The sequence below is a fragment of the Mustela nigripes genome, chromosome 17, assembly GCF_022355385.1.
Source record: "Mustela nigripes isolate SB6536 chromosome 17, MUSNIG.SB6536, whole genome shotgun sequence".
Classification (NCBI taxonomy): Eukaryota; Metazoa; Chordata; class Mammalia; order Carnivora; family Mustelidae; genus Mustela; species Mustela nigripes.
In genome coordinates, this window is record NC_081573.1 from 29,979,921 (window position 1) to 30,004,805 (window position 24,885).

Below are 24,885 nucleotides of genomic sequence, written 5' to 3' on the forward strand. Positions count from 1 at the left end.
ATATATATGGATTTAATGTATATAATACTTATATAAAAAGTTGGAAGTTGCTGGCTAGGCATCACTTTTTAAAATAGCCTTATTGGGGTAGTATTCACTTACCGTAGAATTCACACTTCATTGCTGATGTGCAGCCATCACCACAAACTAATTTTAGAACATTTTCATCACCCCCCAAAAGTACTATTAGCAATCACTTTCCATTCTTCATCCCCTTTCCTCCAACCCAGACCTTGGCAACCACTAATCTACTTTCTGTCTTTGTAGACTTGCTTATTCTGGACTTCTTACATAAATGGAATCCTACAACATGTCGTCTTTTGTATTTGGCTTTGATCTCCCTGCATGTTTTCAAGGTTTAGCCATATTGTAGCATGTATCAGGACCTAATCTTTTTTTTTTTTTTAACATTTTTTTTAACGGTCTTTTTTTAAATAAAGATTTTATTGATCTATTGGAGAGAGAGAGAGAGAGAGAGAGAAATCACAAGTAGGCAGACCAGCAGGCTGGGCAGGGCAGGGTGAGGCAGCAGGCTTCCTGCTGAGCAGAGAGCCAGATGCTGGGCTCAATCCTAGGACCCTGAGATCATGACCTGAGCCAAAGGCAGAGGCTTAACCCACTGAGCCACCGAGGCACCCCCTAATCTTCCTTTATGGCTGAATAATAGTCCAGTGTGTGGAGAAACCATTTTTGGTTATCCATCAGTTGACGGACATTTGGTTTGTTTCCATTTGGGGGCCGTGATGAATAATGGTTGCCATGAACATTTGTGTCCAAGTTTTTATGTGAACCTGTTTTCATTTGGGGGGCTGCTGGGTCATCAAATAACTGTGTAATTTTTTGAAGAACTGTTTTCTGAAATGACTACACCATTTCACATGTCTACTAGCAATCTAAGAGGGTTCTGACTTCTCCACGTGCTCCCCAACACTTGTTATTGCCTGCCTTCTTTATGAGAGCTATCCTAATGGATGTGAAGTGGTATCTCAGGGTGGTTTTGAGTTGTGTTTCTCTAAGAACTAATGCTGTTGTGCATCTTGTGCATATTGGCTATTTGTCCATCTTCACTGGAGAAATGTCATTCGGATTATTCAAAAATACTTTGCTTATTTTTACATTGGGTTATTTGTCTTTTTATTATTGAGTTGTAAGAAGTCTTTGTACGTTCTTGATCCTGGACCCTTATCAGATGTGTGATTTGCAAATATTTTCTCATTCTGTCGGTATCTTTGCATTTTCTTAACAGTATCCTTTGAGTCACAGAAGTTTTTCTTTTTTTTTTTTTGTTTTTTGTTTTTTTTAAAGATTTATTTTATTTTATTTATTTGACAGAGAGAGAGATCACAGGTAGGCAGAGAGGCTGGCAGAGAGAGAGAGAGAGAGAGAGAGAGAAGCAGGCTCCCTGCGGAGCAGAGAGCCCGATGCGGGACTCGATCCCATGACCCCGAGATCATGACCTGAGCCGAAGGCAGCGGCTTAACCCACTGAGCCACCCAGGCGCCCCTCACAGAAGTTTTTCTATGTTGATGTTCAATATATCAATATTTTCTTTGGTTTCTTTATTTTTAACAAAGCTCAATTTATATTTCTTTTCATTCTTTATGCCATAGTATCATGTACTCTACACAGAACCACTGCCTAACCCAAAGTCCTGAAGATTTACTCCTATGTTTTCTTCTTAGAGCTTTATGGTTTTACCTCTTAACATTTAGGTCCATGATCCCTTTTGATTTATTTTTTTTTTCTGTATGGTATAAGTTAGGGATCCAGCTTCATTCTCTAGCATTTGTATCTCTAGTAGTCTCCTTGATTTACATCTTAGCACTCTTTTGAAAATGATTTGACCAAAAAAAAAAAAAAAAAAGAAAAGAAAAAAGAAAGAAAGAAAATAAATTGACCATGAATATAAAAGTTTACTTGTGGACTCTCAGTTCTATTCCATTGATCTATATGTCTATCCTTATGCCAATTCACAGTGTCTGGATTACTATAGCATTGTAGTAAGTTTTGAATCAGGAAGCATGAGTCTTTCAACTTTCTTTCGTTTTTATGAAGGATTAAAAAAAATTATTGTTTTTGTTGTTTTTTGTTTTTTAAGTAACCTCTGTCCCCAATGGAGGGCTCAACCTCACAACCCTGAGATCAAGAGTCACATGCTCTATGGACTGAGCCAGCCAGGTGCTCCAAAGGATTTTTTTTTTTTTTAAATCCAGTGTAGTTAACACACAGTGTTGTGTTCATTTTGGTCTTTTTTTTTCAAGGATATTTTGACTATTCCATGAGTGTCACTTTAGGAGGTCTCACTGAGATAGGGTCTACTGCTTAGTTTTGCAGTTCTAGGCCTTTGAAAAAATTATTGAGGTGCAATTAACATATTGGTTTTAGGTATACAACACAATGATTCAGTATTTGTATATATTGGGAAATGATCACAGAAAGTCTAATTAACATCCATCACCATACATAATTACAAACACTTTTCCTCTTGGGATGAGAACTTTTAAGATTTATTCTGTTAGCAATTTTCAAATATGCAATGCAGTATTATTAACTAGAATCACCATGCTGTACATTACATCCCATGGCTTATTCTGTAACTGGAAGTTTGTATCCTTTGCCTTTTTTTTAAAGATTTATTTATTTGAGAGATAGAGAGAATACTAATGGGAGGGGGAGAAAGAGAGGGAGAGAGAACCCCAAGCAGACTCCGTGCTGAAGGCCGAGCCTGACATAGGGCTTGATTTCACAACCCTGAGATCACAATCTGAGCTGAAACCAAGAGATGGCTGCTCAACACACTGCACTACCCAGGCGCCCTGGAAGTTTGTGTCTTTTGACCCTCTTCACCCATTTTCCTACCCACTTCCCCCTCCTCTGGTAGTCGGTGTCTCTGCTCAGTGGGGAACCTACTTCCCCTCCTCTCTCTCTGCCTGCTTCTCTGCCTACTTGTGATCTCTCTGTCAAATAAATAAAATCTTAAAAAAAAAAAAAAAGACAACCCCAACTCTAAACTAATAAAAGTTTATCAGTGTGTATTCATAGTAGAATAGAAGCAGAAAGAAAGAAAGAAAAGAAAAAGGAAGGAAGGAAGGAAGGAGACTATTAGGTGGAAAAATAGAGAAATGTCAATCCAGTAATGAGGAATAAGACATAGAAAAAGATGGATGTAAGTTTAAAATAATAACAGCTTTCTAGAGACCATTTTTCATTAGGATAAACAGGTCTACATACTTCTGAGGGCATTCTTGATCATAATAGAATACAATAATGCCCATAATGATGCTCTTTAAGCACCAAGTATAAGTAATGTTCAAAGACTCAAGAAAAGGTGAATTTTCTTGGGGAGAAAAGTTCTGAAAAAGTAGCTAAAGTTTTAGACAAAATACGGAATGTCTTATTCTCTAACATCTCTAAATGAGCTGTTACTGGCCTTAAATTTGATTCAACAGGTTGAATTTGCAAACAGAAGCAGTATTCAAATAAGTAGTGTAGGGAGCTCGGTGAACTGTTTCTGTGCATTCTTATCCTAGTATGTGGTTGTTATTAAGTATCCTTGAGAGGAATCAAAGCTGTAATTGTAACTTCTTTCTCAGCAGGGTTACCTCCCAGCCCTTTCCATATCTGAGCTAAATAGACTTGTGTTGATCCACCCTGGAGGGCCTGCATGGGGGCATATAAAGAAAGAAATTACCTGGTAAACTAGCACTCTGTATACCGCAGCCATTACCCTCTGGTCAGGCATAAACAAGCACAGTGACATTGCTCTATGCTTCTTTGTGGAGTCTGAAATTCAAGTTTTCTGTCCACTGTAAGATGAATGCTAAATGTCACCCACAATGGATTTGAAACTGTAAAGTTTCCAACAAACATAAGGTAGACAGACTGAAGTCCTAGCATCCCATTATTTTGTCTATCTCTCATTCTCGCTTTAATCAGGTATTAAAGCCAGACCAGAGTCTGAAAGGCATCCGTAGAATTTTAGAGCTGGAAGGCTTTTAGGAAATTTGTCCAGCCTCTTCGTTTTACAGAAGGAAAAACCGAGGCCCTGGGACATGTTATGATTTAATGTAGGTCACACAGTTAATTAGAGACAGAGCGAATGGGAACCCAGGTGTCCCCACACCTTCGTTGGACAGTGGTTTTCTAGTAGGCCACCTGCTCCTAGACCAGTGTCCCCCCTCCTCGCCGCCCCCCCCCCCCCGTTTGTTCTTTCTTTCCCTTCATAGCTGTGCAAATCAGAACGTGGGCCTGAACAGCGGAAAGACTAGGTGTCAGCCCCAGCTCTCCACCACTTGAGGTGCGCGCTCGCTCGCTCTCTGCATCAGGACTTGGGGCTGGGTCTTTCCTAAGCCTGGCGCCTTCTCCATGGCAGGTGCTTAGCACCTGGGCTGAATCGCTGCATCATCGCGGCGCCACTCTCCTTGCTCCGGATTTTACAGCACAGGCGTGTGTCACGGCGGTGTCAGAGCGTAAGGAGGACGCGGGTCCGAATCCACGCCTTTGAAAAGGGAGGCTCAGGACACCGTCTCGGTTCCCGGCTGGCTCCGGGCTGGCGGAGAGATGCCCAGCGCGTGAGTGACCTCGGCGCCGACCCCGCCACTGGTCAGCTCGCGGCCGGGGCGTGCCTGCCGGGCCTGACGTGGCGGCGGGGCCGCTTGGAGGGGAGAGGCCCTCGCGAGGGCGCGGCCTGACGTGGCGGCCGCGGCGGGGTGGCGGGGCGGCGAGGGTAGCCCGGGCCACTGCACTGCCCCGCGCTCCGGCCAGAGGGCGCCCGGCCCCAACACTTCCCCGCCCTGAGGCCGCCCGGGGCTCCAGCAGTAACCGCACCGGCGATTGGGTCGGCGGCGCGGCGGGGCCATGTTGGAGCGGGGCGACGACCCCGCCTCCCGCCGCCCTCCGTCCCGGGTCGGGCCGGGCCGCGAGGCTAGGGGAGCGGGGAGAGGGATCCTCCCTCCCGGGTCGCCCGACGCGGCAGGAGCGGCGGCGGGAGCGGCCGCAGTCACAGCCGCCCCTCTGAGTCCCGGCCAATCAGCGGCGCGGGCACAAATATGCAAATTGCGCGCCGGTGCTGCCGGAGTGCCGCTCGCAGGGGCTGGTGGGGTCGCGCTGGGGGAGTGAACTGGGCCAATCAGGCGGGTGCGTGGCGGCGCGGGGGAGGCGGTGCCCCTTCACTCCTCCCTCCTCTCCCTCCCGGCCCCGCGCTGACAGGGGGGCCTGGCCGCGCCGCCGGTAAGTGCCGCCGCCGCCCGCCGTTGCCACCCGCCGCCCCAGGCGTTGGGAGGAAGCCCGGGGGCACCGCGGGGCAGCGGCCGCTGCTCAACTGGTGGGGAGAGGCGGGGGCGGGTTCTGTCAGCCGGGTGGTCGCCTGAGGCCGCCCCCGCCCGGCCAGCCGCGCGTGTCAGTCTCGGTCGAGGCGGGGGGCGGCGGGGGCGCCTCAGTCATGGCGAAGCCCGAGAGCCAGCGAGCGGCGGTGAGTACGTGCCGCCGCCGCCGCCGCTCGGCCGGGGGGGGTCGGGGCAGGCCGGGCCGCGCCGCCGCCGGCGGCGGAGGTGAGGGGCCCGCGCCCGGGGACGGCGGGGAGGCTGGGGAGGGGGCGCTGCCCGCACGTGCGGCCCAGCCCGCCCGCGGCCCGCCCCGCGACTGTCATGGCTGCGGGCTGCTGCCCCCGCCCCCCCCCCGGCCCGCAGACCCTGGGGTCGGGACCTGGCCGCCGCGCCTGTTGCGTAGGGCGGAGGTGAGGGCAGGGTGGGCAGGGCCCCGCTTCCCCGCCCCGCGCGAGGTCCGGGCCTCCCGGTCCGCCCGCTTCCCTCCCGAGGGTCGGGCTTCCCTCCATCCTGCAGCCTCTTCCCCCGCCCGCCTGCTTTCTCGCCTCCGTGACTCATGACAGGGCGTCCCGCGCGAGCGCTGGGTGTCCCCGAGCCCGGGACGCCCCCGGCGCTTTCCCGGGCCTTGCCTGCGGGGTTACGACCGCACTGCCTTCCCTGTGATCCTTCGCCCAGAGGGGCAGCCCCGAGGGTCTCTCCACGTCTGCAGCGGGGCCGGGACCCTGCGGCTGCTGCCGCTTTCTTGGGCTCTGGGTGTGGGACGTGATGGGTGGTTCCAAGGCTGTCTTCGCGGACATCCATCCCCAAGCCAAGCACGACCCGGAAAGCCTGGGTGTCTTACTGGCCTGTCGTCGCAGTCGCCAGCTCAGAGTGCTTTCTGTTTGTTCCTTTTTTGGTTCTGTTTTGCCCTTTTTTTTCTTTTCTTTTTTCTTTTTTTTTTAAAGAAAAATAAAACTTTTCGGAACAAAGTAGACAAAAAAAATTTCTTAAATTGTGATATTAACAGTGTTACATAGCTACTTTCCTGGGAGTCTGGGGTTTGACACTACTGTGACTTTTCTCCATTATGTGAAATACTCATAACTACCTAAGGATTGCCCCGTACTAAATAAAGTTTATTTTCATTAATAAAATCACTATCACAATTTAGTTTCTCAGTTTTGCATGCTGCTTTTCACCTTTTCCTTTTCTCTGATTTCAAACTCCAGTTCTACTTAACTGACTAGGATCTTGAACAGAAAAAAGGGCTTACCTCGTGTAATGTTACTCTACCTAAACTGTGCATAATTGTACAGGTACTTTTTTAAAAGAAGGGCTAGGTCTGCAAACACTTAAATGTACAGCAGGTACTTACCCCGTGGGGGTGGGGATTCCACATTGCAGAGGGAGGGAGGGTGTGTGTGTGTGTGCACGAGTGTGTGTTTTAGTTTTGGGGGCAGGGGGTTTCAGTGCAAAAGGATGAACATAGTGTTTCTTCATTTCTGTTAGATTTACAGAACTTGAAATTAAGTGGGACTTTGTGCTAATAGCAGGGAGCCTTCCCTACGATAGATATTGGATAAATATTTGCTCTAAGCAAGTTAAACATGAATTCTGTATCTTCCAAGACTGTGTCTGCTTTATTGCTTAGACACTTCACATTAAGTAGCTATAGTGTTCTACAACCTTTAGCAGCTTGGTGAGTTTCCTGTAAACTATAGGTCACATAATATAGACATAATATGCTTGGGTGGGGGAGTAGTTGCCTCCCAGATTTGATTGATACATCTTTGTCATTCTGGACAGTTTCAGGAGAGTGGGTGTTGTAAAGTTAAAAAACAAAAACCTTGTGATTGACTAACTAGGAGAAGATGATGTCCTAAGGACATAAGAAATAGCATTAGGGAAAATGTGCTGGTGTAACTGGTAAAACCTTCTTGGAAGAAGTTCTGATTGGAGAGAGTCAGAACTTTGTCACTTTACTCAGTGTATAGCTATAGTCAGATTTCTTAACCTCTGTGAACCCAAGTTTTCTTGAATTTATAGTTCTCCAAATCTGAATATTCCATTAGATCGGTCCTTTGAAATATAAAAGTTATATCTGGTTTTAGGTATAAAAAAAGGCAGAGGTTTTGAAACAAACAGTGGTAAGTTGGCCTTACCCTAAAAGAACCTTTTTAAAAGAATAAGCTCAAGTGGGCAGGTATGAATAAAGAAAGCAGTATTAAAGGGAAAAAAAAAAAAAAACTCATGACAAGATTAGATTAATAAAATCCTAAAATTTTGAACTTGGAAGTATCTTTAGAGACTTGTTAACTCCAAATCCCATTTCTAATGTAACTGAATACCTTCTATAAGACATTAAACTAGACTGGCAGTTTACCTATGGAAACCAGGTAGAACTAAAGGAAGGGCTTACTGTATAAATTTAGGGTGTAGGAACTGGAGAAGCATTACAGACTTAGAGGTAAAATTCATTGTAGTTTCAGTAGTAAAATAAAAATTTTGGTACATTTGAAGATTATAGATACCCTGAAGGGTTATATGTGTTAATCACTCATATAAATGTAGTGGAAGAAAAAGTCAGTGAAATAGAGAAGACAAAAATGAAATCTTAGGTTAAAGGATAAAGGAAAATTGAAATAATAGATCTACTGGGAAAATTCCATTATATATCAGTATAGTGAATACAGAACATTGGTAACACTATGGAAACTTAAGGCATTTGATTAGAGTGAAAATTAATCATGAAACTATTATTGTCATAAATGTTTGAAAAACTTTGAAAGCCAAAAAATTGGAATCAGAAGAGATTTATGGACACTGAGGAGACAGAATGATTTTGTTATAACCTTTTAAATGTCTTGTAGCTATTGTGGTCTTAGGGTGATTAACCCGTCTTAACTATTCAGATTACTTACATGATAGAAGACTTAGATTTTTTACACTTAACCTACTTTGTGAATATAAGTTGCCACATTCCAGTTTTATAACTGCCTTCTGACACTGTTTCCTTTTACTTGTTTGGGCTTCCCTCACATCCGTTCTACCCCTGAGTTTTACTAGTCTGTGAATACTCAGGTCAAATTCCACCTTGCGAATAAGATCATTTCTTGTCATTGTAGCCCTTAGGGATTTCTCCTTCCCATGAGACCATAGCATTACTATTTGTCTCACTTATTTGACATCACGTAAAACTTCCTGACCTTATCTCCACTGTATTTCTTTTAATTTTGTGGGAACACCTTTTGCTCTTCCCTTTTAGAAACAGTTGGAAAGCTGATTAAGTGATAAGGGAAAACTCAGAGAAGGGAAAGCCACTTTGAGCTGTAATTCATTCTCTGAACTCCAGGTCACTCACATCCATTTGTTTTAAACAGATTAATTTATTGATTCCTTTATTAATCAATTTATTATTTAACAATTTATTAAGTGATTCCTACCTTGTAGAATTTATAGTCTAATAGTGGAAACAGATAAGTAAATAACAGGGAAAGTAATTAGCAGGGAAACAGGGCAAGTAAATAACAAATGTAAAATTACAACTTGTAGAGAACTCAATAAAGGAAGAGACTAGACTGCTGTGGAAAAAAATGGGGATGATCGTAGATTGTGTGGTCAGAACGTCTCAGGTGGTGGTATTTAAGTGGAGACAAAAAATAAGCTAGATAGGGAAAGACTTTCTTGGAAAAGAAAATAATGTATGAAGGCAAGAAAGCTTAATAGGTTGGAAGAAATGAAGGAAGTTTAGGGCGGCAGGAGTATAATAATAGAGGAAAACCATGCAAGGTGAGAAATAGGCAGAGAGCAGATCATACAGGACCTTACAGGGCATTTTGAAGACCTGGATTTTACTAAGGATGTTGCAGTCAATCATTGAAGATTTTGACGTAGGGGAGTACTGTGCTTTAGATTTCAAGAATGACACTTTGGTTAAGAATGGATTAGAGAAAGGCAAGGATGAAAGCAAAGACTACTACCACACTTGTTGAGGTAAGATGATGACGGCTGGCACTAGGGTAGCAATATCATCTGATTTGATAGAGACAGAGAGGAGATGGGAATGGCAGGGGCATTGACAACTTCATGACGGATTAGATATTAAAGAGAAGATGTCAAAGTGACCTCCAGGTTCCCGACTTGAGGACCTAGAAAAATGATGGTGAGATTTACTGAGATGAACATGGGGAAAAGAAAAGGTTTGGCAAGAAATTAAGTTTTGAACACCATTCCCAGGCAAGACCTTGGGAAGGTAGAAGGCTGGGGGTGGGGGGCTACCTTTATCTGAATGATAGTGGTCTTCGTTGGAATAGGTGTAATTATGTATATGGCACCATATTACAACGTACTTATAAGGTGTGTTTTGCGATGAGCAGGCTTCATATTTGTGTTAGAAAAATTGGTAACTGAAATGATCTTTTTAACAATGCAGTTTTTGAAAGTATTTGTGAAGATTTTCTTAATACAGCTTTTATTAGATAAGTTTTGAGAAAAAATCTGTAGTATTAGATGGGTTTTGGTATTATTTGGGTGATGGTGCAGAATTCAGAAGTCTTACAATCTTGATTTTCTCAAGAAAGTTGGCACTCTTTAAAGTTACTAGCTTGTAGGCAGCCTGATATTATATTTATCATTTTTAATGAGGCTTCTGGTGTTTATGGGTAAAAATTATAAGTGCAGGCCATTAAGAGCTATTTATCAAATAACTATAGATACTGATGTTTCTGTTATAATTTGTCATTAACTTAGCAAATATCTTTTTTTTTTACTGTACTTTTAAAACATTTTTTAACCAGTAATTTTAAATATTGTTATTGCTACAAAGGGACACAGTTGAAATCTGAAGAGAAAAAAAAGAAAGATTATTTTTCTTATTCAGTGGTCATTTCAGTTTGGTTTACCTGACTTAAGCAGCTACAGTATAAAGTGTATTAAATTTTATACTATTGGAAATCAATGGCTATGCTTCTGAATGATAACTGCTAATGTATCTTATTCTTTTATAAGAAAGAGGAAAAAAGGGGTGCCGGGTGGCTCAGTGGGTTAATCCTTTGCCTTCAGCTCAGGTCATGATCCCAAGATCCTGGGATTGAGCCCTGCATGGGGCCCTCTGCTTAGCAGGGAGCCTGCTTTGCCCCCCTCTCTCTCTGCCTGCCTCTCTGCCTACTTGGGAGCTCTGTACGTCAAATAAATAAAATCTTTAAAAAAAAAAAAAAGGAAAAAATGACTAGGATAATGGTTAGGTTTCGTGTATTTTACATAAAGTTTGTTTCATCTTAAAATTTTGTGCTTTATTACACATTACTAAGTAAATTCAAAGTTACTCTTTTTTTCATGGAATTAGCTGGAATTCAGTATATTTTTTTCCAGTTATGTTATCTTTTACAGTGTTTATCTTTAAAATGGCAATTAAATATTTATTCATTAAAAATTTTTCTTCAATCAAGGAACTGGAAAGCTTTCCCTAAAATAAATCTAGGGATTCAAGATTCTACATTTAGTGTACTTATTTAGTCCATTTTATAGATGAAGAAACTGAGCTACAGAGAAACTGAGTTGCCTCAGCTTTCTAGTATTAGGGAATATATATTAGGGAATATATCAGGTTACATAAATTAGTGAATTCACTACATATCGAAATACAAGAATACACTTAGTTCTGATTTGGTGAATGTGTGTTCAGATCAGTAGTAAAGTTTACATAAATCATTTCAGAAACCATCCTATATTTACTTACCAATATTAATTTGAATGACGCACTCTAAATGGTGACTTAAAAATATTTACTTATGATTCATCTTGTTTCAGTTAGGTTTTTAATTTTTTGATAAGCTTCAGAAAAGTATATGTCATAAGTTTATAGCTCTATGATTTATTATAAAGTAAACATCTCTGTAACCACAACTTAGGTCAAGGAATAGAATGTTATCGGCAACCCCCAAGCTTCTCTCCTACTCCCTTCCAATCATCACTTCCTTTCACCCTCCCAGAGATGACCACCATGCTGACTTTGAAAATCATAGAGTAGTTTTGGCTGTGTTTGAACTTTATATAAGTGAAATTATATAGTATGTGTTCTTTTGCTTAATATTATATTTTATAATATTAGTAATATTTTTAAAAGATTTTATTTATTTATTTGTTTGCTATTTATTTATTTGACAGACAGATCACAAGTAGGGGGTGGGTAAGCAGGCTCCCTGCTGAGCAGAGAGCCTGATGCGGGGCTCGATCCCATGACCCTGAGATCATGACCTCAGCCAAAGGCAGAGGCTTAACCCACTGAGCCACCCAGGTGCCCCGAATATTAATAACATTATGAGACTAATCTGGTTTTGTTTTGTTTTTTTAATTTTTAAAGATTTTATTTATTTATTTATGTGAGAGAGAGATTGAGGGAACAAGTGGGAGATGGGAGAAGGGTCAGAGGGAGAACCAAACTCCCTGTGGAGCAGGGAGCCCAATACAGGACTCGATCCCAGGACCCTGGTGTCATGACCTGAGCCAAAGGTAGATACTTAACCCACTGAGTCACCCAGGTGCCCAATTTGTTTTTTTCCATGTAGAAGTAGTTCAGTCATTCTCATTGCTGTTGATTCTAATGTAGGATGAAAACATTTTCAGTTTGGAACTGTTGTAATACTGACTGATGAACATTTCTAACATTTCTGTACATGACTTTTGGTGTGCACACATTTCTGTGGCATATATATTTCTAGAAGTAGAAAAATTGGTCAAGGATATGCATATATTCAATTTTACCAGTAAAGCTATATCATTTTCCAGATTTGTTGTTCCAATTTATACTTGTTTTAGCAGTGTGTGAGAATGCCAGTTGTGTTATATTCAGTTATGTGGTTTGATTAAAATACCACTCTATAGTATTTGAAAAATCTTGTGTTCTTTTTAAAAAACCTCCAAATATGAATTGATGGGCAGGTATTTCTACCTAGTAAAACATAAATGAGTACCTCTGTTATGCCTGTTGGATTATGGCATATTCAAACAAAGCATAGTTTTTTGTTTTCAAAGTTTTCAAATAAGAGATCTTTTCTCTATCCTTAAAAATGTTTGGTTTTGCAACACAGTGACTAGTACAGCATTTTAGGGGATATGGTTTGGAAAGAATGAAAAAAATAACATATCTAACTTAAGAAATCTTAAAGGAGACAGGAAAAAAAATTCAGCAAAATGAATATGGTAACTATTTGGGGACGTGTACATGGTACTTAGAAATAAGGCCCTGGGGAAGGAGGAGGAAAAGTATTATAAAGATGTATATCAGGGGCGCCTGGGTGGCTCAGTGGGTTAAAGCCTCTGCTTTCGGCTCAGGTCATGATCCCAGGGTCCTGGGATCAAGCCCCGCATCGGGCTCTCTGCTCAGCAGGGAGCCTGCTTCCTCCTCTCTCTCTGTCTGCCTCTCTGCCTACTTGTGATCTCTGTCTGTCAAATAAATAAATAAATCTTTAAAAAAAAAAAAAAAAAGATGTATATCATTCCTGAGATGAATAGTGTTATATCAGAAATGGCCAAAGCTCGCAGGGCTACTAACAGGGTTATATATCATTATGTATATAGGGACCCAACGAATTGCTTTCCTGGTATATTCTTGGTCAGAGACCTCAAGGAAGGCAATGAAATGCTATACGGTCTCATTAAGGTAGTGAGAAATTGAGTTTTATATCTTTATTATATTCTAGTAGAAAGAAAAAATGTTTTAAATAATTTATAGTATTCCAGAAAAAGTGGAATTGAGTTTCTCAAGGATTTGAATGTGAAATCGCATCTTAGAAGATGTATTGAGGAAGATGTGTCAACATTTGACTGAATTCGAAATGCTAAGTAAATGGATTTGATAGAAATGAAGTCACTGCATAAAACCTTATGTCTATTAAACTACTTTAAATGAATCAGAAAGGCAAGGAAAGCTATAAGAAAGAAAATCCCAAGATAGTGTAGTGTCATAGAAGCTGAGAGAATTTTCAGAAGGCAGAGGGTTACTTGAACTGAATTCAGGAAACATTTCTACAGCTTTTGTGATAGGCCAAGCAGACTGGTAACTGGTACTGCAGATGAATAAGTCATGGGCCTTGTTCTTTAAGCATTCAGTGCCTAAATGGTGTATGTATCATAGATGGGAGATGCATGGATGATTGGAGGCTTCATATAGAAGATGGCATTTTTTAGTTCAGCTTCTGTCACTTTTGTTAGTGATGGCAAGTTTCTTAGTGGTCAGATGCAGGTTGAGAGAACATTTGGATTTGCCTAGGAGCTTTAGTCACCTTTGGAAGTATAGTTTCAGTAATTTTATCAGGGCAGAAAGTGAAGTGCAAGAGGTTAACAAGCAAGTGGGTATTTGATAAATGAAGACAGTTGATCACTTATTCTCAATATTTGTCACTGTATGGAAGGATAGACATAAGGTGATTTTGTGTGTGCGTTTTTGTTAAGGTAGGAGAGACCTACTGCCTAAAGTTAGAAGGGAAGCAGGTAATTGCAAAGGGATGATTAAAGATCCTAGACAGAGTTGGAATGTATGTGGGTGTAAGTTGCTTAAAAGCTAGATGGAATGGTATTAAGAGGCGAAAGGTTTATCTTTGGAAAAAAGTCATGCTTCCTCTTCTGAGAACAGCTAGAAGAAAAAGGATAGAAGCAAAGAGAGAAACATGCTTCTGAAAAGGTGACTGGCGAGTTTCAACTGGAAAATTCTTGGAAGAGTAAGTAAGAGGCAGGATTTTCCTGGGGTGAGATGGGGGTAGTTAGGATTGAAGGCTTAAGGAGATAGCCTAAAAGCATAGGGAAATGAATTTAAACACTTTCTAAGCAAAAACAAGGACCACCTTGTTTTAATACTGTGCCATCCATATAACAAATATTATAAATATGCAGAAATGTTAATTGAATTGGGCTGAGGTCTGGAGGTCACATTACATTGGTATTGTTAATAGAATATGGTAGGTTGAGTGAATTGAAAATGGTCACAAGGATATTGAAGCAATAGAGATTATTAGCAAAAGAATCGGAGGAGGTCTGGAGAAGCTTAATAGTCATGGGAGAGTTTGAATGACTCTTGGGAAATCAGAAATGAGATGACAGGTGTGAGAGGAAAAGCTGCATTTATTAAGTGCTTTCTATGTTTTAGGAACTTTGAGTGTATTTCTAAACTGTATATATTTCTAAACCATTCAAAAACCCTGCAAGTTAGGTGGTGGTAATCCGCCTGGGTCTCAATTTTTAATGTATTTCAAACTTTGGAAAATTGTGCATTTAAATCAATTTCCTGTTTTTAACATTAATTGAAATTTATTTAGTTATATAATATATATTTATACTTCATTTGGTTAGGGGTATGATTGATGTTCAGGACTGCTTCAGATAGACAGCTTGACCTGACTCATTAGCAACTGGGAAACTTAAAATCTGTTTTCAGCATCAGCCCAAAATTAGTTACCCTCAGTCGTCTTTTACCAAGAGTAGAGATGAGATTATGTTTTAAAGATTTCCCTTTCTGTGAGATGCAAAGCAAGACTAAATTGAATGTGAATGCCAACAAAGTAAATAATTGAATTTAGGAAATCACTATCTGCAAAGGGAGATGTTAATATAAACATTAAATGAGTGCTATTTGGTTTTCAGGTCTTTTAAAGCAAGGAGTCTTTTTTTTTTTTTTTTTTTAAGATTTTATTTTAAGTAATCTCTACACCCCATGTGGGGCTCATACTTAACAACCCTGAGATCAAGACTTGAGTGCTCTACCAACTGAGTCAGCCAGGCACCCCTGAATCCTTTGTTTTTTGAAAATCCTACTGTGAAATAATCCACATAAAGCACTGTGTAAATGGTTTTCAATCTGGGCTCTTTGGAGCACTGGGTAATCTTTAGCCACTGGAAGGAAGAGAGGGCTTTAGGCCTCACCTTCACCCATTTCCTCACCAATAAAAGATTTCTCCCTGAATATTCAGCTTTTATAGATCTTACAGATTTAGATTTTGAGTAGGATTTTCTCTCTCTCTCTCTCTCTTTTTTAAAAGACTTATTTATTTGACAGAGAGAGACACAGCAAGAGAGGGAACACAAGCAGGGGGAGTGGGAGAGGGAGAAGCAGGCTTCCCACCGAGCAGGGAGCCCAATGTAGGGTTCGATCCCAGGACACTGGGATCATGACCTGAGCCAAAGGCAGACACTTAACAAACCACCCAGGGATCCCTCGAGTAGAGGCTGTGCCATTTTACATTACTAATAGCAATGTATGGGATTGCCAGTCTTTCCACATCCTTTCAAACACTTGTAATTTTTCATTTTAAAAATAATATTCTTAGTAGTTGAGAAGTGATATCTCATTGTGATTTTGATTTGCATTGTCCTAATGACTGCCATTGAGTATCTCTGTTTATTGGCCATTCCTGTATCTTCTTTGGATAAATGTGTAGTGAAGTCCTTGTCCATTTTTTTTTTAAGATTTTTATTTATTTATTTGACAGAGATCACAAGCAAGCAGAGAGGCAGGCAGAGAGAAAGGAGGAGGAAGCAGGCTCCCTGCCAAGCAGAGAGCCCGAGGCATGGCTTGATCCCAGGACCCTGGGACCATCATCCGAGGCAGAGGCTTTAACCCACTGAGCCACCCAGGCGCCCCGCTTTGTCCATTTTTAATTAAGTTGGGTTGTTTATAGTAGTGAGTTTATGGGAGTTCTTTATTAATTCTAGATATTAAACTTTTATCAGATATATTATTTGCATATTATTTTGTCCCATTCTGTGGGTTATCTTTTTACTCTCTTGATAGTATTCTTTTGTGCACAAGTTTTTAATTTTTTGAAGCCCAATTTATGTTTTTTTTCTTTTGTTACCTGTGTTTTTTATGTATTTAAGAAACCGCTGCCAATCCAAAATCATGAAAATTTGCCCGTAAGTTTTCTTCTAATAGTGTTACAGTTTTAGCTTTTAAATTTAGATCTTTGATATATTTCTGTTGATTTTTTTTTTAATGGTATAAGGTAAGAGCTCAGCTTTATTCTTTTGCAGGTGGCTATCTAGTTTTCCCAACATCAGCTGTAGAACAGACTGTTTTTTTTCCCTACTGAATGTTCTTGGCGCCCTTGTCAAAAATTAATTGACTACGTGAGGGTTTATTTCTGGGCTTTCTGTTCTGTTCGTCTCCTTAGGCCAATAACACTTTGTTTTGATTAATGTAGTTTTGTAGTAAGTTTTGAAAGTGGGAAGTGTGGGTATTCCAACTTTGTTCTTTTTCGAGACTGTTTTGGCTATTCATGATCCCTTTCAATTCTATATATTTAAAGATGAGTTTTTCTATATATGCAAAAAATCATTGGGATTTTTATAGGAATTGCATTGAACGTGTAGATTGCTTCGAGCAGTATTGTTGTCTTAACAATATTAAGTCTTTCGATGCATGTACACAGGATGTCTTTCCATTGATTTAGATCTACTTTAGTCCCTTTCAGTACTGTTTAAAAAAAAAAAAAAGATTTTATTTATTTATTTGACAGAGAGAGATCGCAAGTGGGGAGGGGGTGGGGAGGAGAAGCAGGCTCCCTGCTGAGCAGAGAGCCAGATGCAGGGCTCGATCCCAGGACCCTGAGATCATGACCTAGCTGAAGACAGAGGCTTAACCCACTGAGCTACCCAGGCACCCCTCAGCACTGTTTTGTCTTCAAAATGATCTAGTTTTCAGTGTATACATCTTACATGTGATCCATTAAATTTATTCCTATTATTTATTTTTAAGATTTATTTATTTGAGAGAGAGTGAGTGAGAGAGAGCATGAGAGGGGGGAAGGTCAGAGGGAGAAGCAGACTCCCTGTGGAGCTGGGAGCCGGATGCGGGACTTGATCCTGGGATTCCAGGATTACAAGCTGAGTCAAAAACAGTCGCTTAACCAATAGAGCCATCCAGGTGCCCAATTTTTATTTTTTTTAATACTATTGTAAATGGAATTGTTTTTTTAAATTTCCTTTCCGGAATGTTGATTTGCTGTCTTAAAGAAGTGCAACTGATTTTTCTGAAATTATCCTAGAATTTTGTTGAATTTGTTTATTAGCTTTAGCAGTTTACATGCATGTGCGTGTGTGTTATTTACAGTATTCTGCATATAAGATCATGTTATCTGTGAACAAGATAGTTGTACTTCTTCCTTTCTAACTTAGATGTCCTTTATTTTTCCTTTCTTGCCTATTTTCTCTGGCTGGATTTTTCAGTACTATATTGGATAGAAGCGGTGAGGGTGGGAATCCTTGACTTGTTCCTGATCTTGGGACAAAAGCTTTCATTCTCTTACCATTGAGTTTGATGTTAGCTTTAAGTTGTTCATACATGGCCTTTCTTTTCCTGTTTTAGTCAGTATTCTTTTTTTTTTTTTTTAAAGATTTTATTTATTTATTTGACAGAGATCACAAGTAGGCAGAGAGGCAGAGAGAGAGAGGGAAGAAGCAGGCTCCCTGCTGAGCAGAGAGCCTGATGCAGGGCTCGATCCCTCTACCCTGGGATAATGACCTGAGCTGAAGGCAGAGGCTTAACCCACTGAGTCACCCAGGCGCCCCTTTAGTCAGTATTCTAATCATAAAAGGGTTTGGAAGGGCGTTAGATTTTGTCAAGTGCTTTTTTTTTTTGCATCACCTGATATGATATGCTTTTACCTTTATTAATATAGTATGTTACATAGATTGGCTTTTGTATGTTAATTACCTTTACATGCCTAGGATAATTTCCACTTGTTCATATAATATACTCTATGTGTACATATATGTATATGTATAATATGCTGCTGGATTTGGTCTGCTAGTATTTTCTTGACAATTTCTGCATCTGTATTCATAAGAGATATTAGTCTTTAGTGTCTTGTTGTGTTTTTGGTTTGGGGTTTTTTCCCTTGTAATGTCTTTGGCTTCATTATCAGGGTAATGTTAGCTTCACAAAATGAGTTATAGAGTACTTCTGATCTTTCACTTTTGTGGAAGAATTTGAGAGTCATTGGTGTCAATTCTTTAAATATTTGGTAGACTTCATCATGAAAACTATCTGGTCCTGGGCTTTTCTTTGTTGGGTGTTTTTTTTTTTTTTTTTAAAGATTTTATTTATTTATTTGACAGAGAGAGATCACAAGCAGGCAGAGAGGCAGGCAGAGAGAGAGAGGCTCGATCCCAGGACCCTGAAATAATGACCTGAGCTGAAGGCAGCGGCCCAACCCACTGAGCCACCCAGGTGCCCTTGTTGGGTGGTTTTTGAAGACAGATTCAATCTTACTTGTTTTAGGTCTATTTATATTTTCTACTTATTTTCTTATCAATTTTGGTAGCTTATGTGACATACAGTTTTTCAGTTTCATCTAGGTTTATCCAATTTGTTGGTGCAGTTCATATTGTTCTTACAATAGTATTCTTCTATCAAAAGGACTTACTGTGGGTACCTGGGTGCTCAGTGGGTTAAACCACTGCCTTCGGCTCAGGTCATGATCTCGGGGTCCTGGGATTGAGTTTCCGCATCAGGCTCTCTGCTCAGCAGGGAGCCTGCTTTTCTCTCCCTCTCTCTCTCACTCTCTCTCTCTCTCTGCCTGCCTCTCTGCCTACTTGTGATCTCTGTCTGTCAAACAAATAAACAAAATCTTAAAAAAAAAAAAAAAGGTCTTACTATGCCTATATAAAAAGAGCTTATAAGGTCCTTATATAGACTTGTAAAGTCTATATTGTAAAGTAAAAGTATATATATATATATCTTTTTTTTAAAGATTTTTAAATTTTATTTATTTGACAGACAGAGATCACAAGTAGGCAGAGAGGCAGGCAGAGATAGAGGAGGAAGCAGGCTCCCTACTGAGCAGAGCCGGAAGCGGGGCTCGATCCCAGGACTCTGGGGCCATGACCTGAGGCTTTAACCCACTGAGTCACCCAGGCGCCCCAGTAAAAGTATATATTAATATCCTCTTTTGATCCTGTTTTTAGTAATTTGGATCTTCTCCTAGACAGTCTAGTTAAAGATTTCTGAATTTTGTTGATTTTCTCAGAGAACTAATGTTAGATTTCATTGATTTTGCTCTATTGTCTTTTTCTTTATTTCATTTCTCTACACTCTAATCTTCATTACTTCTTTTCTTCTCCTTCCTTTGGACCTAGTTTGCTCATTTCCTTAAGGTGTACAGTTAGGTTAGCAATTAGATTTTTTTGTAATGTAATTGTTTACAAGCATGAGTTTCTCTTAGAGCATTGTTTTTGCTTTATCTCGTAAGCTTTACTATGTTGTATTTTCAGTTTTATTCATCTGAGGGAATTTTGTAGTATCTCTTTTTATTTTTTAGATAGGATTTTTCACATTTCATTAAGCTGGAAATATTTTGTTTGTAGTTTTGAAAAGAGAAACTGTAGCGGAGACCTAATTCTTCAAGAATTTGAAGGTTGTCATAATTAAGTTTATTTAAACAGTCACGAATTAGATGTCTAGGAAGGCAGGAAGAAAAGTGAATTTTTAAAAAAACTTTTTAACAGGTATTAAATATACCTTAACAGGAGTTGTTCTAGAAATTCAGATACCTTTTTTCTTTTTTTTTTTTTTTTTAATGAAGAAATGGTGAATTCAAGTTTGCCAGCTTTTTATTTTGCCAAATAAAGATATTCTTTTAAATGACATATATCTCCTATTGTTATCATTTTAGTCATAAAAAATGTTTCTGGGTACAACTTAGGTGTTTTGGTCACTGTCAATGAGAGAGTTTCTATTTGCCATCTTAAAATAACTAAATGTTTATAACCACCAGTGATAAGATTTTACCACAGTAAAAATGTTAGTCAAGCCAGAGAAGAAATTTTAAACCGTGAAATAGCTCCCTTTTGCCTCTAGGATAAAGTCCAGATTTCTTAACATGGCTAATTTAAAGCCTTGGATATCTGACCTCTGCCTGCCTAGGCATCTCTGGCTAGTAGTATGCTCTAGCCACACTAGTCTATTAAGTAGTTCCTGAAATGCTATGTCCTCCCTCACCTCTGGGCATATCTTGCAGTGTTCTCACTGTGCTCTTACCAGTTTTAGGGATAATTCGAGAGAGTGATGGGATTATAAAAGACTTGTTTCCTATCCTAATAGGGATTACCGCTTCCTTTATTTAGTGCTTTCTAATCCCCCTTTGAGGCAGACAGGACTGTAGTTAATAGTTTGTGTTGTTTTTTTTTCCCAGATGAAAACAAATCATATGTGATCTTCTCAAAGTCCTACAGCTAGAAGGTAGAAGAGCCAGGACTCAGGTCTATGTTTTGTTTTGTTTTTATTTAAGTATCCTGTTCTTTCTAATTCCTATGCAGACATTCACTGATTTAGCAAAAATTTATTGTGTGCCTGCTATGCCAGACAACATACTAAGGAAATAAAGAGGACAATGGTGTTCCTTTTTTCCCCCAGGCCATACAGCCTAGTGGAGAGAAAAGAAAAATATAATTCTTACTATAATGGAGTGTTATTTGTAGTATGGACAGGTTATAAGACAGACAGTTGAGTCAGAAGAAGCCTTCTATAGGAGGTGAATCCCAAACTGAATTTTCCCCAAGTATAAATTTGAAATAGCTATGGGTAATTCATAAACAAAGTAAAAAGTAATGTAACACAAATTTAATACTGCGCAGAAATCCTGAAGGGATGACTAATAGAAAGCTGAATAATTTGGTAGGACTCAGTGCTGCTCATATTAAATGGGATGAAACTCTTGAATGTGTTGAGCTTACTGGGAAGCCTAATTCATTTAGTAGAAATATACTGAGGGATTTATTTGGAAAATATAGAGATGTCTTGAAAAAAAAAAAGCAACTATTAGACATTCAGGAAGTCAATTTACCTCTGAAGTAAGTTTATATGTGTATTATATACACATATAATATATATATATATAAATCCTGTTTGGGAACACAGTCAATGATGTTATTTTTTCTCTGAAGGCCCAGTTCAAATGTTGCCTCATCTCTATGCCTTTACCCATCTTTTCCAGAAATAATTAATTGCCACCTAATATAACATTGTGCCGTGTATGCATCTCTGCCAAGGCATGCATCTCTGCTTGTTTACGTGTTTTCTTCCCCTCTGCATTATGGACTTTGGGAAGGCTAGAGTTCTGTCCCATTGATGTACAATCCTCATGTCATTGGCATCAATAAATGTAGAAATGAAGATCGAGAAGTAGTTTTACTTTGATTCTAAATACTTGTCTCAACCTTAAAAGAATTCTGTCCTCCATATATTTTATTTTACTGTACTGGATTGAGAAGGTCCCTACAGCAGTACTCCAGCTTACATTTCTGCCTTTACTTTTTACTCTTCCCCGTTTGCATGCCCATGGCAGTACTCATCCCTTTCCCTGAATACGTACTTCCTCCCTCCCTTGGGGCCGTTTCTTTTTTTTTTTTTTTTTTAAGATTTATTTGACAGACAGAGATCACAAGTAGGCAGAGAGGCAGGCAGAGAGAGAGAGAGAGAAAGAGGGAAGCAGGCTTCCTGCGGAGCAGAGAGCCCGATGCGGGGCTCAATCCCAGGACCCTGAGATCATGACCCGAGCCGAAGGCAGCAGCCCAAACCACTGAGCCACCCAGGCGCCCCTTGGGGCCGTTTCTTTATTCCTGAAGCTTTTCCTGAATAACTTGCTAAGTATGCTCTCTTCTCTTTATAAATTATCTTAACTTGCTAAGTATGCTCTCTTCTCTTTATAAATTATCTTATAGATGAGCTTGTACCTCTCTTAGACAGTTACCGTATTTTATTCAGTATATGATGTGCTTTTCTTGTGCATTACCCCCTGCCTCCTGCGTTTAGATTCTGAACTTCCTGAGGGCAGAAACTTCAGTTTCTGCAGCGTTGCTTTGGATATAATGGATAGATAGTCCATAAGTATTTGCTTAATGAAATAGCAAGTTAAAATTAGATTGACATGATATTTTCATCAAGTTAGAAAATGCTACCTTTGGGACGCCTGGGTGGCTCAGTTGGTTGGACAACTGCCTTCGGCTCAGGTCATGATCCCGAGTCCCGGGATCGAGTCCCACATCGGGCTCCCAGTTCCGTGGGGAGTCAGCTTCTCCCTCTGACCCTCTCCTTGCTCATGCTTTCTCTCACTGTCTCTCTCAAATGAATAAATAAAATCTTAAAAAAAAAAAAATGCTACCTTTACAGAATGAATTACAGCAATAGATCTTCAAGTGGAACTTACATGAGCATTGTGTCATTTGTAGAATGAACTGTTCAAATAGAAAACATGGCTTATGAGATTTTACAACTCTCATAAACTCTTGAATGTTAAAAAAATAATGTAAAAAAATATTTTTTTGTAATTTGCCTTTAGTCTCTATTTGTACTTTTTTTTTTTTAAGATCTTATTTATTTATTTGAGAGAGAGGGAGAGAGAACACAGAGTGAGAGGAAGAAGCAGACTCTCCTCTGGGTAGACAGCCTGATATGGGACTCCATCCCAAGATCCCGGCACCATGACCTGAGCCCAGGGCAGACGCTTAACCAAGTGAGGCACTCAGGCGCCCAATCTCTATTTTTATAACTAAAGTCAACTATTTACAAATATCTTTTCACATATGGAATGTGTATCTTCATAATATAGTGTTGGTATCTATATTCATTTTCTTAATCATTAGATGTTCCTCTTATGTACTGACTTTTAGCAAAGCACAAGTAACATGTATTGATAATCTTCTATTTACATGTCAAAATTCCCCTTCAGAGATCAATTATTACTCATCTTTCAAGTGCCTGAAGTTCTTTATCAATTAATATTCATTGGATGATAAAATAGCAAAATTATTTTCTTAATTAAAATTTTTACTTCTCCCCCCCTATTTTAGATAAGCCTCAGGTTACATAAATGTAGAAAACATTCTGCTTTAGCACAGTCTACCGTCATGTACAAAAATTCAAGGACTATACCAGTTCTTTCCTATATGGACTATTACTGCTCTGATATATCATTTATTTATTTCCAAAGCAGACTCCTAAGAATTGTTGAATATGTTTTGAGAATTAATGTATAAGAGGCGCCTGGGTGGCTCAGTCATTAAGCATCTACCTTTGGCTCGGATCGTGATCTCAGGGTCCTGGGATCAAGCCCGACATCAGGCTCCCTGCTCTGTGGGAAGCCTGCTTCTAGCTCTACAACTCACCCTGCTTGTGTTCCCTCTCTCACTGTGTCTCTCTCTCCCTGTCAAATAAATAAAATCTTTTTAAAAAATAAATAAATGTATAAGCATGTAGTAAATCTGTATAAATTCAGAATGTTTTATATTTTTGTTTAAGTTCACTGTTAATAGCAGAAGGTAGAAATATATACAATAATGTGATATCCTTCCAGTAATTTATTTTCAGCATTCAGTTGGGCTGTAGATTTTTATAGTTGTGGGTTCTGAACTCTTGAAGTAATACATTCTAATTATTCAAAAAATTACTTTAATCATTCTAAGATGCTTATATTTTCCACTTTTAACATCTCTAAAATCTTGGGGTGGGGGCGCCTGGGTGGCTCAGTGGGTTGGGCCGCTGCCTTCGGCTCGGGTCATGATCTCAGGGTCCTGGGATCGAGTCCCGCGTCAGGCTCTCTGCTCAGCGGGGAGCCTGCTTCCCTCTCTCTCTTCTCTGCCCACCTCTCCATCTACTTGTGATTTCTCTCTGTCAAATAAATATATAAAATCTTTAAAAAAAAAAAAATCTTGGGGTGGTGCCTAAGTGGCTAAGTCAGGTAAACATCTGACTCTTGGTTTCAGCTCAGATTGTGATCTCAGGGTTATGAGATTGAGCCCCGTGTTGGGTTCTGCACTCAGTGTGGAGTCTGCTTGAGATTCTCTCCCTCTCTCTCGCTTCTCCTTCCACTCACTCTCTTTCCTTCTCAAATAAATAAATAAATCTTAAAAGAAAATCTCTGAAATTGGGATGTGTCTCAGTACCCATGTGCCAGGTGGGGGTCATGGAGTACTTACCTGTGTGTACACACACTTAGTCATAGTTGTTTATATTGCCATGACCAGTTGGGCTATGTACATTAGTACTACATGTGCGTTATTTAAAATGTCTTTTTTGGGGGGCGGTGCCTGGGTGGCTCAGTGGGTTGAAGCCTCTGCCTTCGGCTCTGGTCATGATCCCAAGGTCCTGGGATCAAGCCCTGCATTGGGTTCTCTGCTCAGCAGGGAGCCTGCTTCCCTTCCTCTCTCTCCGCCTGCCTCTTTGCCTGCTTGTGATCTCTGTCTGTCAAATAAATAAATAAAATGTCTTTTTTTTTTTTTTTTTTTTTGCAAGTAGGCTTCACGCCCAGTGCAGAGCCCAACAGAGAGTTTGAACTCACAACCATGAGATAAAGAGTAGAGCACCAAACCAACTGAGCCACCCTGGTGCCCCTAAAATGTCTTTTTAAAATATACTATTTTCCCGTATTTAACCAAAATGTTGATTATGCAGAGAGGCACAGGAACAGAATAGCAGAGCATAATTTAATATTAGAGAAGCAAATATTTGTTGTCGAAGGAATGAGAACAGTTCACATTTACTTACAGAGCAATAATCAAGTATTTTATGGACCAAGCAGACTATCTTAAGGCAGAA

At 40.1% G+C, this 24,885-nt stretch overlaps 1 protein-coding gene across 8 annotated transcripts in view; it reads left to right on the forward strand.

Moving 5' to 3' along the window:
• Window positions 1-24,885, forward strand: part of CHD9 (chromodomain helicase DNA binding protein 9) — a 222,708-nt gene that overhangs the window by 48,474 nt on the left and 149,349 nt on the right. Inside the window, exon 1 of one of the 8 annotated variants that reach the window (XM_059381332.1) lies at window positions 5,154-5,229. The exons of 6 other annotated variants lie outside the window; for them this stretch is intronic. The gene's annotated coding sequence lies outside the window, so the exon portion shown is untranslated. Of the gene's footprint in view, window positions 1-5,153; window positions 5,230-20,532; window positions 20,553-24,885 lie in introns of those variants that run through there. One more of the 8 variants, XM_059381333.1, reaches the window with a different exon arrangement.